The 19,615-nt window shown below is 45.2% G+C and overlaps 1 protein-coding gene across 5 annotated transcripts in view; it reads right to left on the bottom strand.

The window, feature by feature from the left end:
* Positions 1–19,615, bottom strand: part of LOC147747710 (coagulation factor XIII B chain-like) — a 706,417-nt gene that overhangs the window by 170,028 nt on the left and 516,774 nt on the right. The window lies entirely within an intron of this gene.

Below are 19,615 nucleotides of genomic sequence, written 5' to 3'. Positions count from 1 at the left end.
GAGTGTTAATAGTCCTGAGGAGATGACGGTGGCATGTCAAGCAACCTCTGAAAATATTTTTCCCTACTGATGAAGGTATTTAACCAGAAACACGTGTCTAGGGATATGATTTGAGAATATACGGACACTGGCCACAAACGTTTTGAACATTTTGAGAACTTTGAACTAAAACGAAGAATACTGAACTACAATGACCATGAGGCAATGGGGCAATCCGGCAAGACATGTTCGCGGCCCTCCCACCCCCTTTTGTATTATATAAAATGGCTCCCGTGAGCCATGAGCTGACGAGCTCTGGGAGACGCCCGTGCACACCAGGAGTGGTTATAGTCCTGAGGAGATGACGGTGGCATGTCAAGCAACCTCTGAAAATATTTTTCCATACTGATAAAGGGATTTAACCAGAAACACGTGTCTAGGCATATGATTTGAGAACATACGGGCACTGGCCACAAACTTTTTTGAACATTTTGAGAACTTTGAACTAAAATGAAGAATACTGAACTACAATGACCATGAGGCAATGGGGCAATCCGGCAAGGACTTGTTCGCAGCTCTCCCACCCCCTTTTGTATTATATAAAATGGCTCCCGTGAGCCATGAGCTGACGAGTTCTGGGAGACGCCCGTGCACACCGGGAGTGGTAATAGTCCTGAGGAGATGGCGGTGGCATGTCAAGCAACCTCTGAAAATATTTTTCCCTACTGATGAAGGTATTTAACCAGAAACACGTGTCTAGGGATATGATTTGAGAATATACGGGCACTGGCCACAAACTTTTTTAAACATTTTGAGAACTTTGAACTAAAACGAAGAATACTGAACTACAATGACCATGAGGCAATGGGGCAATCCGGCAAGGACATGTTCGCGGCTCTCCCACCCCTTTTGTATTATATAAAATGGCTCCAGTGAGTCATGAACTGACGAGCTCTGGGAGACGCCTGTGCACACCGGGAGTGGTAATAGTCCTGAGGAGATGATGGTGGCATGTCAAGCAACCTCTGAAAATATTTTTCCCTACTGATGAAGGTATTTAACCAGAAAAACGTGTCCAGGGATATGATTTGAGAATATACGGGCACTGGCCATGAACTTTTTTGAAAATTTTGAGAACTTTGAACTAAAACGAAGAATACTGAACTACAATGACAATGAGGCAATGGGGCAATCTGGCAAGGACATATTCGCGGCTCTCCCACCCGCTTTTGTATTATATAAAATGGCTCCCGTGAGCCATGAGCTGACGAGCTCTGGGAGACGCCCGTGCACACCGGGAGTGGTAATAGTCCTGAGGAGATGACGGTGGCATGTCAAGCAACCTCTGAAAATATTTTTCCCTACTGATGAAGGTATTTAACCAGAAACACGTGTCTAGGGATATGATTTGAGAATATACGGACACTGGCCACAAATGTTTTTGAAAATTTTGAGAACTTTGAACTAAAACGAAGAATACTGAACTACAATGACCATGAGGCAATGGGGCAATCCGGCAAGGACATGTTCGCGGCTCTCCCACCCCCTTTTGTATTTTATAAAATGGCTCCCGTGAGTCATGAGCTGACGAGCTCTGGGAGACGCCTGTGCACACCGGGAGTGGTAATAGTCCTGAGGAGATGACGGTGGCATGTCAAGCAACCTCTGAAAATATTTTTCCCTACTGATGAAGGTATTTAACCAGAAGCACGTGTCTAGGGAAATGATTTGAGAACATACGTGCACTGGCCACAAACTTTTTTGAACATTTTGAGAACTTTGAACTAAAATGAAGAATACTGAACTACAATGACCATGGGGCAATCTGGCAAGGACATGTTCGGGGCTCTCCCACCCCCTTTTGTATTATATAAAATGGCTCCCGTGAGCCATGAGCTGACGAGCTCTGGGAGATGCCCGTGCACACCGGGAGTGGTAATAGTCCTGAGGAGATGACGGTGGCATGTCAAGCAACCTCTGAAAATATTTTTCACTACTGATGAAGGTATTTAACCAGAAACACGTGTCTAGGGATATGATTTGAGAATATAAGGGCACTGGCCACAAACTTTTTTGAACATTTTGAGAACTTTGAACTAAAACGAAGAATACTGAACTACAATGACCATGAGGCAATGGGGCAATCCGGCAAGGACATGTTCGGGGCTCTCCCACCCCCTTTTGTATTATATAAAATGGCTCCCGTGAGCCATGAGCTGACGAGCTCTGGGAGATGCCCGTGCACACCGGGAGTGTTAATAGTCCTGAGGAGATGACGGTGGCATGTCAAGCAACCTCTGAAAATATTTTTCCCTACTGATGAAGGTATTTAACCAGAAACACGTGTCTAGGGATATGATTTGAGAATATACGGACACTGGCCACAAACGTTTTGAACATTTTGAGAACTTTGAACTAAAACGAAGAATACTGAACTGCAATGACCATGAGGCAATGTGGCAATCCGGCAAGGACATGTTCGCGGCTCTCCCACCCCCTTTTGTATTTTATAAAATGGCTCCCGTGAGTCATGAGCTGACGAGCTCTGGGAGACGCCCGTGCACACCAGGAGTGGTAATAGTCCTGAGGAGATGACGGTGGCATGTCAAGCAACCTCTGAAAATGTTTTTCCATACTGATAAAGGGATTTAACCAGAAACACGTGTCTAGGCATATGATTTGAGAACATACGGGCACTGGCCACGAACTTTTTTGAACATTTTGAGAACTTTGAACTAAAATGAAGAATACTGAACTACAATGACCATGAGGCAAAGGGGCAATCCGGCAAGGACTTGTTCGCAGCTCTCCCACCCCCTTTTGTATTATATAAAATGGCTCCCGTGAGCCATGAGCTGACGAGTTCTGGGAGACGCCCGTGCACACCGGGAGTGGTAATAGTCCTGAGGAGATGGCGGTGGCATGTCAAGCAACCTCTGAAAATATTTTTCCCTACTGATGAAGGTATTTAACCAGAAACACGTGTCTAGGGATATGATTTGAGAATATACGGGCACTGGCCACAAACTTTTTAAAACATTTTGAGAACTTTGAACTAAAACGAAGAATACTGAACTACAATGACCATGAGGCAATGGGGCAATCCGGCAAGGACATGTTCGCGGCTCTCCCACCCCTTTTGTATTATATAAAATGGCTCCAGTGAGTCATGAACTGACGAGCTCTGGGAGACGCCTGTGCACACCGGGAGTGGTAATAGTCCTGAGGAGATGATGGTGGCATGTCAAGCAACCTCTGAAAATATTTTTCCCTACTGATGAAGGTATTTAACCAGAAAAACGTGTCCAGGGATATGATTTGAGAATATACGGGCACTGGCCATGAACTTTTTTGAACATTTTGAGAACTTTGAACTAAAACGAAGAATACTGAACTACAATGACCATGAGGCAATGGGGCAATCCGGCAAGGACATATTCGCGGCTCTCCCACCCGCTTTTGTATTATATAAAATGGCTCCCGTGAGCCATGAGCTGAAGAGCTCTGGGAGACGCCCGTGCACACCGGGAGTGGTAATAGTCCTGAGGAGATGACGGTGGCATGTCAAGCAACCTCTGAAAATATTTTTCCCTACTGATGAAGGTATTTAACCAGAAACACGTGTCTAGGGATATGATTTGAGAATATACGGACACTGGCCACAAATGTTTTTGAAAATTTTGAGAACTTTGAACTAAAACGAAGAATACTGAACTACAATGACCATGAGGCAATGGGGCAATCCGGCAAGGACATGTTCGCGGCTCTCCCACCCCCTTTTGTATTTTATAAAATAGCTCCCGTGAGTCATGAGCTGACGAGCTCTGGGAGACGCCCGTGCACACCGGGAGTGGTAATAGTCCTGAGGAGATGACGGTGGCATGTCAAGCAACCTCTGAAAATATTTTTCCCTACTGATGAAGGTATTTAACCAGAAGCACGTGTCTAGGGAAATGATTTGAGAACATACGTGCACTGGCCACAAACTTTTTTGAACATTTTGAGAACTTTTAACTAAAATGAAGAATACTGAACTACAATGACCATGGGGCAATCTGGCAAGGACATGTTCGGGGCTCTCCCACCCCCTTTTGTATTATATAAAATGGCTCCCGTGAGCCATGAGCTGACGAGCTCTGGGAGACGCCCGTGCACACTGGGAGTGGTAATAGTCCTGAGGAGATGGCGGTGGCATGTCAAGCAACCTCTGAAAATATTTTTCGCTACTGATGAAGGTATTTTACCAGAAACACGTGTCTAAGGATATGATTTGAGAATATACGGACACTGGCCACAAACTTTTTTGAAAATTTTGAGAACTTTGAACTAAAACGAAGAATACTGAACTACAATGACCATGAGGAAATGGGGCAATCCGGCAAGGACATGTTCGCGGCTCTCCCACCCCCTTTTGTATTATATAAAATGGCTCCCGTGAGTCATGAGCTGACGAGCTCTGGGAGACGCCCGTGCACACCAGGAGTGGTAATAGTCCTGAGGAGATGACGGTGGCATGTCAAGCAACCTCTGAAAATATTTTTCCCTACTGATGAAGGTATTTAACCAGAAACACGTGTCTAGGGATATGATTTGAGAATGTACGGGCACTGGCCAAGAACTTTTTTGAACATTTTGAGAACTTTGAACTAAAACGAAGAATACTGAACTACAATGACCATGAGGCAATGGGGCAATCCGGCAAGGACATGTTCGCGGCCCTCCCACCCCCTTTTGTATTATATAAAATGGCTCCCGTGAGCCATGAGCTGACGACCTCTGGGAGACGCCCGTGCACACCGAGAGAGGTAATAGTCCTGAGGAGATGACGGTGGCATGTCAAGCAACCTCTGAAAATATTTTTCCCTACTGATGAAGGTATTTAACCAGAAACACGTGTCTAGGGATATGATTTGAGAATATACGGGCACTGGCCAAAAACTTTTTTTAACATTTTGAGAACTTTGAACTAAAACGAAGAATACTGAACTACAATGACCATGAGGCAATGGGGCAATCCGGCAAGGACATGTTCGCGGCTCTCCCACCCCCTTTTGTATTATATAAAATCGCTCCCGTGAGCAGAGAGCTGACGAGCTCTGGGAGACGCCCGTGCACACCGGGAGAGGTAATAATCCTGAGGAGATGACGGTGGCATGTCAAGCAACCTCTGAAAATATTTTTCCCTACTGATGAAGGTATTTAACCAGAAACACGTGTCTAGGGATATGATTTGAGAATATACGGGCACTGGCCACAAACTTTTTTTAACATTTTGAGAACTTTGAACTAAAACGAAGAATACTGAACTACAATGACCATGAGGCAATGGGGCTATCCGGCAAGGACATGTTCGCGGCTCTCCCACCCCCTTTTGTATTATATAAAATGGCTCCCGTGAGCCATGAGCTGACGAGCTCTGGGAGATGCACGTGCACACCGGGAGTGGTAATAGACCTGAGGAGATGACGGTGGCATGTCAAGCAACCTCTGAAAATATTTTTCCCTACTGATGAAGGTATTTAACCAGAAACACGTGTCTAGGGATATGATTTGAGAATACAAGGGCACTGGCCACAAACTTTTTTGAACATTTTGAGAACTTTGAACTAAAATGAAGAATACTGAACTACAATGACCATGAGGCAATGGGGCAATCCGGCAAGGACATGTTCACGGCTCTCCCACCCCCTTTTGTATTATATAAAATTGCTCCCGTGAGCCATGAGCTGACGAGCTCTGGGAGACGCCCGTGCACACCAGGAGTGGTAATAGTCCTGAGGAGATGACGGTGGCATGTCAAGCAACCTCTAAAAATATTTTTCCCTACTGATGAAGGTATTTAACCAGAAACACGTGTCTAGGGATATGATTTGAGAATGTACGGGCACTGGCCAAGAACTTTTTTGAACATTTTGAGAACTTTGAACTAAAACAAAGAATACTAAACTACAATGACCATGAGGCAATGGGGCAATCCGGCAAGGACATGTTCGAGGCCCTCCCACCCCCTTTTGTATTATATAAAATGGCTCCCGTGAGCCATGAGCTGACGAGCTCTGGGAGACGCCCGTGCACACCGGGAGAGGTAATAGTCCTGAGGAGATGACGGTGGCATGTCAAGCAACCTCTGAAAATATTTTTCCCTACTGATGAAGGTATTTAACCAGAAACACTTGTCTAGGGATATGATTTGAGAATATACGGGCACTGGCCACAAACTTTTTTTAACATTTTGAGAACTTTGAACTAAAACGAAGAATACTGAACTACAATGACCATGAGGCAATGTGGCAATCCGGCAAGGATATGTTCGCGGCTCTCCCACCCCCTTTCATATTATATAAAATAGCTCCCGTGAGCAATGAGCTGAGGAGCTCTGGGAGACGCCCGTGCACACCGAGAGTGGTAATAGTCCTGAGGAGATGACGGTGGCATGTCAAGCAACCTCTGAAAATATTTTTCCCTACTGATGAAGGTATTTAACCAGAAACACGTGTCTAGGGATATGATTTGAGAACATACGGGCACTGGCCACGAACTTTTTTGAACATTTTGAGAACTTTGAACTAAAATGAAGAATACTGAACTACAATGACCATGAGGCAATGGGGCAATCCGGCAAGGACATGTTCGCAGCTCTCCCACCCCCTTTTGTATTATATAAAATGGCTCCCGTGAGCCATGAGCTGACGAGTTCTGGGAGACGCCCGTGCACACCGGGAGTGGTAATAGTCCTGAGGAGATGGCGGTGGCATGTCAAGCAACCTCTGAAAATATTTTTCCCTACCGATGAAGGTATTTAACCAGAAACACGTGTCTAGGGATATGATTTGAGAATATACGGGCACTGGCCACAAACTTTTTAAAACATTTTGAGAACTTTGAACTAAAACGAAGAATACTGAACTACAATGACCATGAGGCAATGGGGCAATCCGGCAAGGACATGTTCGCGGCTCTCCCACCCCTTTTGTATTATATAAAATGGCTCCAGTGAGTCATGAACTGACGAGCTCTGGGAGACGCCTGTGCACACCGGGAGTGGTAATAGTCCTGAGGAGATGATGGTGGCATGTCAAGCAACCTCTGAAAATATTTTTCCCTACTGATGAAGGTATTTAACCAGAAACACGTGTCTAGGGATATGATTTGAGAATATAAGGGCACTGGCCACAAACTTTTTTGAACATTTTGAGAACTTTGAACTAAAATGAAGAATACTGAACTACAATGACCATGAGGCAATGGGGCAATCCGGCAATGTCATGTTCACGGCTCTCCCACCCCCTTTTGTATTATATAAAATGGCTCCCGTGAGCCATGAGCTGACGAGCTCTGGGAGACGCCGGTGCACACGGGGAGTGGTAATAGTCCTGAGGAGATGACGGTGGCATGTCAAGCAACCTCTAAAAATATTTTTCCCTACTGATGAAGGTATTTAACCAGAAACACGTGTCTAGGGATATGATTTGAGAATGTACGGGCACTGGCCAAGAACTTTTTTGAACATTTTGAGAACTTTGAACTAAAACGAAGAATACTGAACTACAATGACCATGAGGCAATGGGGCAATCCAGCAAGACATGTTCGCGGCCCTCCCACCCCCTTTTGTATTATATAAAATGGCTCCCATGAGCCAAGAGCTGACGAGCTCTGGGAGACGCCCGTGCACACCGGGAGAGGTAATAGTCCTGAGGAGATGACGGTGGCATGTCAAGCAACCTCTGAAAATATTTTTTCCTACTGATGAAGGTATTTAACCAGAAACACGTGTCTAGGGATATGATTTGAGAATATACGGGCACTGGCCACAAACTTTTTTTTACATTTTGAGAACTTTGAACTAAAACGAAGAATACTGAAATACAATGACCATGAGGCAATGGGGCAATCCGGCAAGGACATGTTCACGGCTCTCCCACCCCCTTTTGTATTATATAAAATGGCTCCCGTGAGCCATGAGCTGACGAGCTCTGGGAGACGCCCGTGCACACCGGGAGAGGTAATAGTCCTGAGGAGATGACGGTGGCATGTCAAGCAACCTCTGAAAATATTTTTCCCTACTGATGAAGGTATTTAACCAGAAACACGTGTCTAGGGATATGATTTGAGAATATACGGGCACTGGCCACAAACTTTTTTTAACATTTTGAGAACTTTGAACTAAAACGAAGAATACTGAACTACAATGACCATGAGGCAATGTGGCAATCCGGCAAGGACATGTTCGCGGCTCTCCCACCCCCTTTTGTATTATATAAAATAGCTCCCGTGAGCAATGAGCTGAGGAGCTCTGGGAGACGCCCGTGCACACCGAGAGTGGTAATAGTCCTGAGGAGATGACGGTGGCATGTCAAGCAACCTCTGAAAATATTTTTCCCTACTGATGAAGGTATTTAACCAGAAACACGTGTCTAGGGATATGATTTGAGAATATAAGGGCACTGGCCACGAACTTTTTTGAACATTTTGAGAACTTTGAAATAAAACGAAGAATACTGAACTACAATGACCATGAGGCAATGGGGCAATCCGGCAAGGACATGTTCGCAGCTCTCCCACCCCCTTTTGTATTATATAAAATGGCTCCCGTGAGCCATGAGCTGACGAGCTCTGGGAGATGCCCGTGCACACCGGGAATGGTAATAGTCCTGAGGAGATGACGGTGGCATGTCAAGCAACCTCTGAAAATATTTTTCCCTACTGATGAAGGTATTTAACCAGAAACACGTGTCTAGGGATATGATTTGAAAATATAAGGGCACTGGCCACAAACTTTTTTGAACATTTTGAGAACTTTGAACTAAAACGAAGAATACTGAACTACAATGACCATGAGGCAATGGGGCAATCCGGCAAGGACATGTTCGGGGCTCTCCCATCCCCTTTTGTATTATATAAAATGGCTCCCGTGAGTCATGAGCTGACGAGCTCTGGGAGACGCCCGTGCACACCAGGAGTGGTAATAGTCCTGAGGAGATGACGGTGGCATGTCAAGCAACCTCTGAAAATATTTTTCCCTACTGATGAAGGTATTTAACCAGAAACACGTGTCTAGGGATATGATTTGAGAATGTACGGGCACTGGCCAAGAACTTTTTTGAACATTTTGAGAACTTTGAACTAAAACGAAGAATACTGAACTACAATGACCATGAGGCAATGGGGCAATCCGGCAAGGACATGTTCGCGGCCCTCCCACCCCCTTTTGTATTATATAAAATGGCTCCCGTGAGCCATGAGCTGACGACCTCTGGGAGACGCCCGTGCACACCGAGAGAGGTAATAGTCCTGAGGAGATGACGGTGGCATGTCAAGCAACCTCTGAAAATATTTTTTCCTACTGATGAAGGTATTTAACCAGAAACACGTGTCTAGGGATATGATTTGAGAATATACGGGCACTGGCCAAAAACTTTTTTTAACATTTTGAGAACTTTGAACTAAAACGAAGAATACTGAACTACAATGACCATGAGGCAATGGGGCAATCCGGCAAGGACATGTTCGCGGCTCTCCCACCCCCTTTTGTATTATATAAAATCGCTCCCGTGAGCAGAGAGCTGACGAGCTCTGGGAGACGCCCGTGCACACCGGGAGAGGTAATAATCCTGAGGAGATGACGGTGGCATGTCAAGCAACCTCTGAAAATATTTTTCCCTACTGATGAAGGTATTTAACCAGAAACACGTGTCTAGGGATATGATTTGAGAATATACGGGCACTGGCCACAAACTTTTTTTAACATTTTGAGAACTTTGAACTAAAACGAAGAATACTGAACTACAATGACCATGAGGCAATGGGGCTATCCGGCAAGGACATGTTCGCGGCTCTCCCACCCCCTTTTGTATTATATAAAATGGCTCCCGTGAGCCATGAGCTGACGAGCTCTGGGAGATGCACGTGCACACCGGGAGTGGTAATAGACCTGAGGAGATGACGGTGGCATGTCAAGCAACCTCTGAAAATATTTTTCCCTACTGATGAAGGTATTTAACCAGAAACACGTGTCTAGGGATATGATTTGAGAATACAAGGGCACTGGCCACAAACTTTTTTGAACATTTTGAGAACTTTGAACTAAAATGAAGAATACTGAACTACAATGACCATGAGGCAATGGGGCAATCCGGCAAGGACATGTTCACGGCTCTCCCACCCCCTTTTGTATTATATAAAATTGCTCCCGTGAGCCATGAGCTGACGAGCTCTGGGAGACGCCCGTGCACACCAGGAGTGGTAATAGTCCTGAGGAGATGACGGTGGCATGTCAAGCAACCTCTAAAAATATTTTTCCCTACTGATGAAGGTATTTAACCAGAAACACGTGTCTAGGGATATGATTTGAGAATGTACGGGCACTGGCCAAGAACTTTTTTGAACATTTTGAGAACTTTGAACTAAAACAAAGAATACTAAACTACAATGACCATGAGGCAATGGGGCAATCCGGCAAGGACATGTTCGAGGCCCTCCCACCCCCTTTTGTATTATATAAAATGGCTCCCGTGAGCCATGAGCTGACGAGCTCTGGGAGACGCCCGTGCACACCGGGAGAGGTAATAGTCCTGAGGAGATGACGGTGGCATGTCAAGCAACCTCTGAAAATATTTTTCCCTACTGATGAAGGTATTTAACCAGAAACACTTGTCTAGGGATATGATTTGAGAATATACGGGCACTGGCCACAAACTTTTTTTAACATTTTGAGAACTTTGAACTAAAACGAAGAATACTGAACTACAATGACCATGAGGCAATGTGGCAATCCGGCAAGGATATGTTCGCGGCTCTCCCACCCCCTTTCATATTATATAAAATAGCTCCCGTGAGCAATGAGCTGAGGAGCTCTGGGAGACGCCCGTGCACACCGAGAGTGGTAATAGTCCTGAGGAGATGACGGTGGCATGTCAAGCAACCTCTGAAAATATTTTTCCCTACTGATGAAGGTATTTAACCAGAAACACGTGTCTAGGGATATGATTTGAGAACATACGGGCACTGGCCACGAACTTTTTTGAACATTTTGAGAACTTTGAACTAAAATGAAGAATACTGAACTACAATGACCATGAGGCAATGGGGCAATCCGGCAAGGACATGTTCGCAGCTCTCCCACCCCCTTTTGTATTATATAAAATGGCTCCCGTGAGCCATGAGCTGACGAGTTCTGGGAGACGCCCGTGCACACCGGGAGTGGTAATAGTCCTGAGGAGATGGCGGTGGCATGTCAAGCAACCTCTGAAAATATTTTTCCCTACCGATGAAGGTATTTAACCAGAAACACGTGTCTAGGGATATGATTTGAGAATATACGGGCACTGGCCACAAACTTTTTAAAACATTTTGAGAACTTTGAACTAAAACGAAGAATACTGAACTACAATGACCATGAGGCAATGGGGCAATCCGGCAAGGACATGTTCGCGGCTCTCCCACCCCTTTTGTATTATATAAAATGGCTCCAGTGAGTCATGAACTGACGAGCTCTGGGAGACGCCTGTGCACACCGGGAGTGGTAATAGTCCTGAGGAGATGATGGTGGCATGTCAAGCAACCTCTGAAAATATTTTTCCCTACTGATGAAGGTATTTAACCAGAAACACGTGTCTAGGGATATGATTTGAGAATATAAGGGCACTGGCCACAAACTTTTTTGAACATTTTGAGAACTTTGAACTAAAATGAAGAATACTGAACTACAATGACCATGAGGCAATGGGGCAATCCGGCAATGTCATGTTCACGGCTCTCCCACCCCCTTTTGTATTATATAAAATGGCTCCCGTGAGCCATGAGCTGACGAGCTCTGGGAGACGCCGGTGCACACGGGGAGTGGTAATAGTCCTGAGGAGATGACGGTGGCATGTCAAGCAACCTCTAAAAATATTTTTCCCTACTGATGAAGGTATTTAACCAGAAACACGTGTCTAGGGATATGATTTGAGAATGTACGGGCACTGGCCAAGAACTTTTTTGAACATTTTGAGAACTTTGAACTAAAACGAAGAATACTGAACTACAATGACCATGAGGCAATGGGGCAATCCAGCAAGACATGTTCGCGGCCCTCCCACCCCCTTTTGTATTATATAAAATGGCTCCCATGAGCCAAGAGCTGACGAGCTCTGGGAGACGCCCGTGCACACCGGGAGAGGTAATAGTCCTGAGGAGATGACGGTGGCATGTCAAGCAACCTCTGAAAATATTTTTCCCTACTGATGAAGGTATTTAACCAGAAACACGTGTCTAGGGATATGATTTGAGAATATACGGGCACTGGCCACAAACTTTTTTTTACATTTTGAGAACTTTGAACTAAAACGAAGAATACTGAAATACAATGACCATGAGGCAATGGGGCAATCCGGCAAGGACATGTTCACGGCTCTCCCACCCCCTTTTGTATTATATAAAATGGCTCCCGTGAGCCATGAGCTGACGAGCTCTGGGAGACGCCCGTGCACACCGGGAGAGGTAATAGTCCTGAGGAGATGACGGTGGCATGTCAAGCAACCTCTGAAAATATTTTTCCCTACTGATGAAGGTATTTAACCAGAAACACGTGTCTAGGGATATGATTTGAGAATATACGGGCACTGGCCACAAACTTTTTTTAACATTTTGAGAACTTTGAACTAAAACGAAGAATACTGAACTACAATGACCATGAGGCAATGTGGCAATCCGGCAAGGACATGTTCGCGGCTCTCCCACCCCCTTTTGTATTATATAAAATAGCTCCCGTGAGCAATGAGCTGAGGAGCTCTGGGAGACGCCCGTGCACACCGAGAGTGGTAATAGTCCTGAGGAGATGACGGTGGCATGTCAAGCAACCTCTGAAAATATTTTTCCTTACTGATGAAGGTATTTAACCAGAAACACGTGTCTAGGGATATGATTTGAGAATATAAGGGCACTGGCCACGAACTTTTTTGAACATTTTGAGAACTTTGAAATAAAACGAAGAATACTGAACTACAATGACCATGAGGCAATGGGGCAATCCGGCAAGGACATGTTCGCAGCTCTCCCACCCCCTTTTGTATTATATAAAATGGCTCCCGTGAGCCATGAGCTGACGAGCTCTGGGAGATGCCCGTGCACACCGGGAATGGTAATAGTCCTGAGGAGATGACGGTGGCATGTCAAGCAACCTCTGAAAATATTTTTCCCTACTGATGAAGGTATTTAACCAGAAACACGTGTCTAGGGATATGATTTGAAAATATAAGGGCACTGGCCACAAACTTTTTTGAACATTTTGAGAACTTTGAACTAAAACGAAGAATACTGAACTACAATGACCATGAGGCAATGGGGCAATCCGGCAAGGACATGTTCGGGGCTCTCCCATCCCCTTTTGTATTATATAAAATGGCTCCCGTGAGCCATGAGCTGACGAGCTCTGGGAGATGCCCGTGCACACCGGGAGTGTTAATAGTCCTGAGGAGATGACGGTGGCATGTCAAGCAACCTCTGAAAATATTTTTCCCTACTGATGAAGGTATTTAACCAGAAACACGTGTCTAGGGATATGATTTGAGAATATACGGACACTGGCCACAAACGTTTTGAACATTTTGAGAACTTTGAACTAAAACGAAGAATACTGAACTGCAATGACCATGAGGCAATGTGGCAATCCGGCAAGGACATGTTCGCGGCTCTCCCACCCCCTTTTGTATTTTATAAAATGGCTCCCGTGAGTCATGAGCTGACGAGCTCTGGGAGACGCCCGTGCACACCAGGAGTGGTTATAGTCCTGAGGAGATGACGGTGGCATGTCAAGCAACCTCTGAAAATATTTTTCCATACTGATAAAGGGATTTAACCAGAAACACGTGTCTAGGCATATGATTTGAGAACATACGGGCACTGGCCACAAACTTTTTTGAACATTTTGAGAACTTTGAACTAAAATGAAGAATACTGAACTACAATGACCATGAGGCAATGGGGCAATCCGGCAAGGACTTGTTCGCAGCTCTCCCACCCCCTTTTGTATTATATAAAATGGCTCCCGTGAGCCATGAGCTGACGAGTTCTGGGAGACGCCCGTGCACACCGGGAGTGGTAATAGTCCTGAGGAGATGGCGGTGGCATGTCAAGCAACCTCTGAAAATATTTTTCCCTACTGATGAAGGTATTTAACCAGAAACACGTGTCTAGGGATATGATTTGAGAATATACGGGCACTGGCCACAAACTTTTTTAAACATTTTGAGAACTTTGAACTAAAACGAAGAATACTGAACTACAATGACCATGAGGCAATGGGGCAATCCGGCAAGGACATGTTCGCGGCTCTCCCACCCCTTTTGTATTATATAAAATGGCTCCAGTGAGTCATGAACTGACGAGCTCTGGGAGACGCCTGTGCACACCGGGAGTGGTAATAGTCCTGAGGAGATGATGGTGGCATGTCAAGCAACCTCTGAAAATATTTTTCCCTACTGATGAAGGTATTTAACCAGAAAAACGTGTCCAGGGATATGATTTGAGAATATACGGGCACTGGCCATGAACTTTTTTGAAAATTTTGAGAACTTTGAACTAAAACGAAGAATACTGAACTACAATGACAATGAGGCAATGGGGCAATCTGGCAAGGACATATTCGCGGCTCTCCCACCCGCTTTTGTATTATATAAAATGGCTCCCGTGAGCCATGAGCTGACGAGCTCTGGGAGACGCCCGTGCACACCGGGAGTGGTAATAGTCCTGAGGAGATGACGGTGGCATGTCAAGCAACCTCTGAAAATATTTTTCCCTACTGATGAAGGTATTTAACCAGAAACACGTGTCTAGGGATATGATTTGAGAATATACGGACACTGGCCACAAATGTTTTTGAAAATTTTGAGAACTTTGAACTAAAACGAAGAATACTGAACTACAATGACCATGAGGCAATGGGGCAATCCGGCAAGGACATGTTCGCGGCTCTCCCACCCCCTTTTGTATTTTATAAAATGGCTCCCGTGAGTCATGAGCTGACGAGCTCTGGGAGACGCCCGTGCACACCGGGAGTGGTAATAGTCCTGAGGAGATGACGGTGGCATGTCAAGCAACCTCTGAAAATATTTTTCCCTACTGATGAAGGTATTTAACCAGAAGCACGTGTCTAGGGAAATGATTTGAGAACATACGTGCACTGGCCACAAACTTTTTTGAACATTTTGAGAACTTTGAACTAAAATGAAGAATACTGAACTACAATGACCATGGGGCAATCTGGCAAGGACATGTTCGGGGCTCTCCCACCCCCTTTTGTATTATATAAAATGGCTCCCGTGAGCCATGAGCTGACGAGCTCTGGGAGATGCCCGTGCACACCGGGAGTGGTAATAGTCCTGAGGAGATGACGGTGGCATGTCAAGCAACCTCTGAAAATATTTTTCACTACTGATGAAGGTATTTAACCAGAAACACGTGTCTAGGGATATGATTTGAGAATATAAGGGCACTGGCCACAAACTTTTTTGAACATTTTGAGAACTTTGAACTAAAACGAAGAATACTGAACTACAATGACCATGAGGCAATGGGGCAATCCGGCAAGGACATGTTCGGGGCTCTCCCACCCCCTTTTGTATTATATAAAATGGCTCCCGTGAGCCATGAGCTGACGAGCTCTGGGAGATGCCCGTGCACACCGGGAGTGTTAATAGTCCTGAGGAGATGACGGTGGCATGTCAAGCAACCTCTGAAAATATTTTTCCCTACTGATGAAGGTATTTAACCAGAAACACGTGTCTAGGGATATGATTTGAGAATATACGGACACTGGCCACAAACGTTTTGAACATTTTGAGAACTTTGAACTAAAACGAAGAATACTGAACTACAATGACCATGAGGCAATGGGGCAATCCGGCAAGACATGTTCGCGGCCCTCCCACCCCCTTTTGTATTATATAAAATGGCTCCCGTGAGCCATGAGCTGACGAGCTCTGGGAGACGCCCGTGCACACCAGGAGTGGTTATAGTCCTGAGGAGATGACGGTGGCATGTCAAGCAACCTCTGAAAATATTTTTCCATACTGATAAAGGGATTTAACCAGAAACACGTGTCTAGGCATATGATTTGAGAACATACGGGCACTGGCCACAAACTTTTTTGAACATTTTGAGAACTTTGAACTAAAATGAAGAATACTGAACTACAATGACCATGAGGCAATGGGGCAATCCGGCAAGGACTTGTTCGCAGCTCTCCCACCCCCTTTTGTATTATATAAAATGGCTCCCGTGAGCCATGAGCTGACGAGTTCTGGGAGACGCCCGTGCACACCGGGAGTGGTAATAGTCCTGAGGAGATGGCGGTGGCATGTCAAGCAACCTCTGAAAATATTTTTCCCTACTGATGAAGGTATTTAACCAGAAACACGTGTCTAGGGATATGATTTGAGAATATACGGGCACTGGCCACAAACTTTTTTAAACATTTTGAGAACTTTGAACTAAAACGAAGAATACTGAACTACAATGACCATGAGGCAATGGGGCAATCCGGCAAGGACATGTTCGCGGCTCTCCCACCCCTTTTGTATTATATAAAATGGCTCCAGTGAGTCATGAACTGACGAGCTCTGGGAGACGCCTGTGCACACCGGGAGTGGTAATAGTCCTGAGGAGATGATGGTGGCATGTCAAGCAACCTCTGAAAATATTTTTCCCTACTGATGAAGGTATTTAACCAGAAAAACGTGTCCAGGGATATGATTTGAGAATATACGGGCACTGGCCATGAACTTTTTTGAAAATTTTGAGAACTTTGAACTAAAACGAAGAATACTGAACTACAATGACAATGAGGCAATGGGGCAATCTGGCAAGGACATATTCGCGGCTCTCCCACCCGCTTTTGTATTATATAAAATGGCTCCCGTGAGCCATGAGCTGACGAGCTCTGGGAGACGCCCGTGCACACCGGGAGTGGTAATAGTCCTGAGGAGATGACGGTGGCATGTCAAGCAATCTCTGAAAATATTTTTCCCTACTGATGAAGGTATTTAACCAGAAACACGTGTCTAGGGATATGATTTGAGAATATACGGACACTGGCCACAAATGTTTTTGAAAATTTTGAGAACTTTGAACTAAAACGAAGAATACTGAACTACAATGACCATGAGGCAATGGGGCAATCCGGCAAGGACATGTTCGCGGCTCTCCCAACCCCTTTTGTATTTTATAAAATGGCTCCCGTGAGTCATGAGCTGACGAGCTCTGGGAGACGCCCGTGCACACCGGGAGTGGTAATAGTCCTGAGGAGATGACGGTGGCATGTCAAGCAACCTCTGAAAATATTTTTCCCTACTGATGAAGGTATTTAACCAGAAGCACGTGTCTAGGGAAATGATTTGAGAACATACGTGCACTGGCCACAAACTTTTTTGAACATTTTGAGAACTTTGAACTAAAATGAAGAATACTGAACTACAATGACCATGGGGCAATCTGGCAAGGACATGTTCGGGGCTCTCCCACCCCCTTTTGTATTATATAAAATGGCTCCCGTGAGCCATGAGCTGACGAGCTCTGGGAGATGCCCGTGCACACCGGGAGTGGTAATAGTCCTGAGGAGATGACGGTGGCATGTCAAGCAACCTCTGAAAATATTTTTCACTACTGATGAAGGTATTTAACCAGAAACACGTGTCTAGGGATATGATTTGAGAATATAAGGGCACTGGCCACAAACTTTTTTGAACATTTTGAGAACTTTGAACTAAAACGAAGAATACTGAACTACAATGACCATGAGGCAATGGGGCAATCCGGCAAGGACATGTTCGGGGCTCTCCCACCCCCTTTTGTATTATATAAAATGGCTCCCGTGAGCCATGAGCTGACGAGCTCTGGGAGATGCCCGTGCACACCAGGAGTGTTAATAGTCCTGAGGAGATGACGGTGGCATGTCAAGCAACCTCTGAAAATATTTTTCCCTACTGATGAAGGTATTTAACCAGAAACACGTGTCTAGGGATATGATTTGAGAATATACGGACACTGGCCACAAACGTTTTGAACATTTTGAGAACTTTGAACTAAAACGAAGAATACTGAACTGCAATGACCATGAGGCAATGTGGCAATCCGGCAAGGACATGTTCGCGGCTCTCCCACCCCCTTTTGTATTTTATAAAATGGCTCCCGTGAGTCATGAGCTGACGAGCTCTGGGAGACGCCCGTGCACACCAGGAGTGGTAATAGTCCTGAGGAGATGACGGTGGCATGTCAAGCAACCTCTGAAAATGTTTTTCCATACTGATAAAGGGATTTAACCAGAAACACGTGTCTAGGCATATGATTTGAGAACATACGGGCACTGGCCACGAACTTTTTTGAACATTTTGAGAACTTTGAACTAAAATGAAGAATACTGAACTACAATGACCATGAGGCAAAGGGGCAATCCGGCAAGGACTTGTTCGCAGCTCTCCCACCCCCTTTTGTATTATATAAAATGGCTCCCGTGAGCCATGAGCTGACGAGTTCTGGGAGACGCCCGTGCACACCGGGAGTGGTAATAGTCCTGAGGAGATGGCGGTGGCATGTCAAGCAACCTCTGAAAATATTTTTCCCTACTGATGAAGGTATTTAACCAGAAACACGTGTCTAGGGATATGATTTGAGAATATACGGGCACTGGCCACAAACTTTTTAAAACATTTTGAGAACTTTGAACTAAAACGAAGAATACTGAACTACAATGACCATGAGGCAATGGGGCAATCCGGCAAGGACATGTTCGCGGCTCTCCCACCCCTTTTGTATTATATAAAATGGCTCCAGTGAGTCATGAACTGACGAGCTCTGGGAGACGCCTGTGCACACCGGGAGTGGTAATAGTCCTGAGGAGATGATGGTGGCATGTCAAGCAACCTCTGAAAATATTTTTCCCTACTGATGAAGGTATTTAACCAGAAAAACGTGTCCAGGGATATGATTTGAGAATATACGGGCACTGGCCATGAACTTTTTTGAACATTTTGAGAACTTTGAACTAAAACGAAGAATACTGAACTACAATGACCATGAGGCAATGGGGCAATCCGGCAAGGACATATTCGCGGCTCTCCCACCCGCTTTTGTATTATATAAAATGGCTCCCGTGAGCCATGAGCTGAAGAGCTCTGGGAGACGCCCGTGCACACCGGGAGTGGTAATAGTCCTGAGGAGATGACGGTGGCATGTCAAGCAACCTCTGAAAATATTTTTCCCTACTGATGAAGGTATTTAACCAGAAACACGTGTCTAGGGATATGATTTGAGAATATACGGACACTGGCCACAAATGTTTTTGAAAATTTTGAGAACTTTGAACTAAAACGAAGAATACTGAACTACAATGACCATGAGGCAATGGGGCAATCCGGCAAGGACATGTTCGCGGCTCTCCCACCCCCTTTTGTATTTTATAAAATGGCTCCCGTGAGTCATGAGCTGACGAGCTCTGGGAGACGCCCGTGCACACCGGGAGTGGTAATAGTCCTGAGGAGATGACGGTGGCATGTCAAGCAACCTCTGAAAATATTTTTCCCTACTGATGAAGGTATTTAACCAGAAGCACGTGTCTAGGGAAATGATTTGAGAACATACGTGCACTGGCCACAAACTTTT

The sequence above is a fragment of the Lissotriton vulgaris genome, chromosome 1_1, assembly GCF_964263255.1.
Source record: "Lissotriton vulgaris chromosome 1_1, aLisVul1.2, whole genome shotgun sequence".
Lineage (NCBI taxonomy): Eukaryota > Metazoa > Chordata > Amphibia > Caudata > Salamandridae > Lissotriton > Lissotriton vulgaris.
Note: the sequence above shows the minus strand (reverse complement) of the source record. Positions and strands in the feature narration are given on the sequence as shown.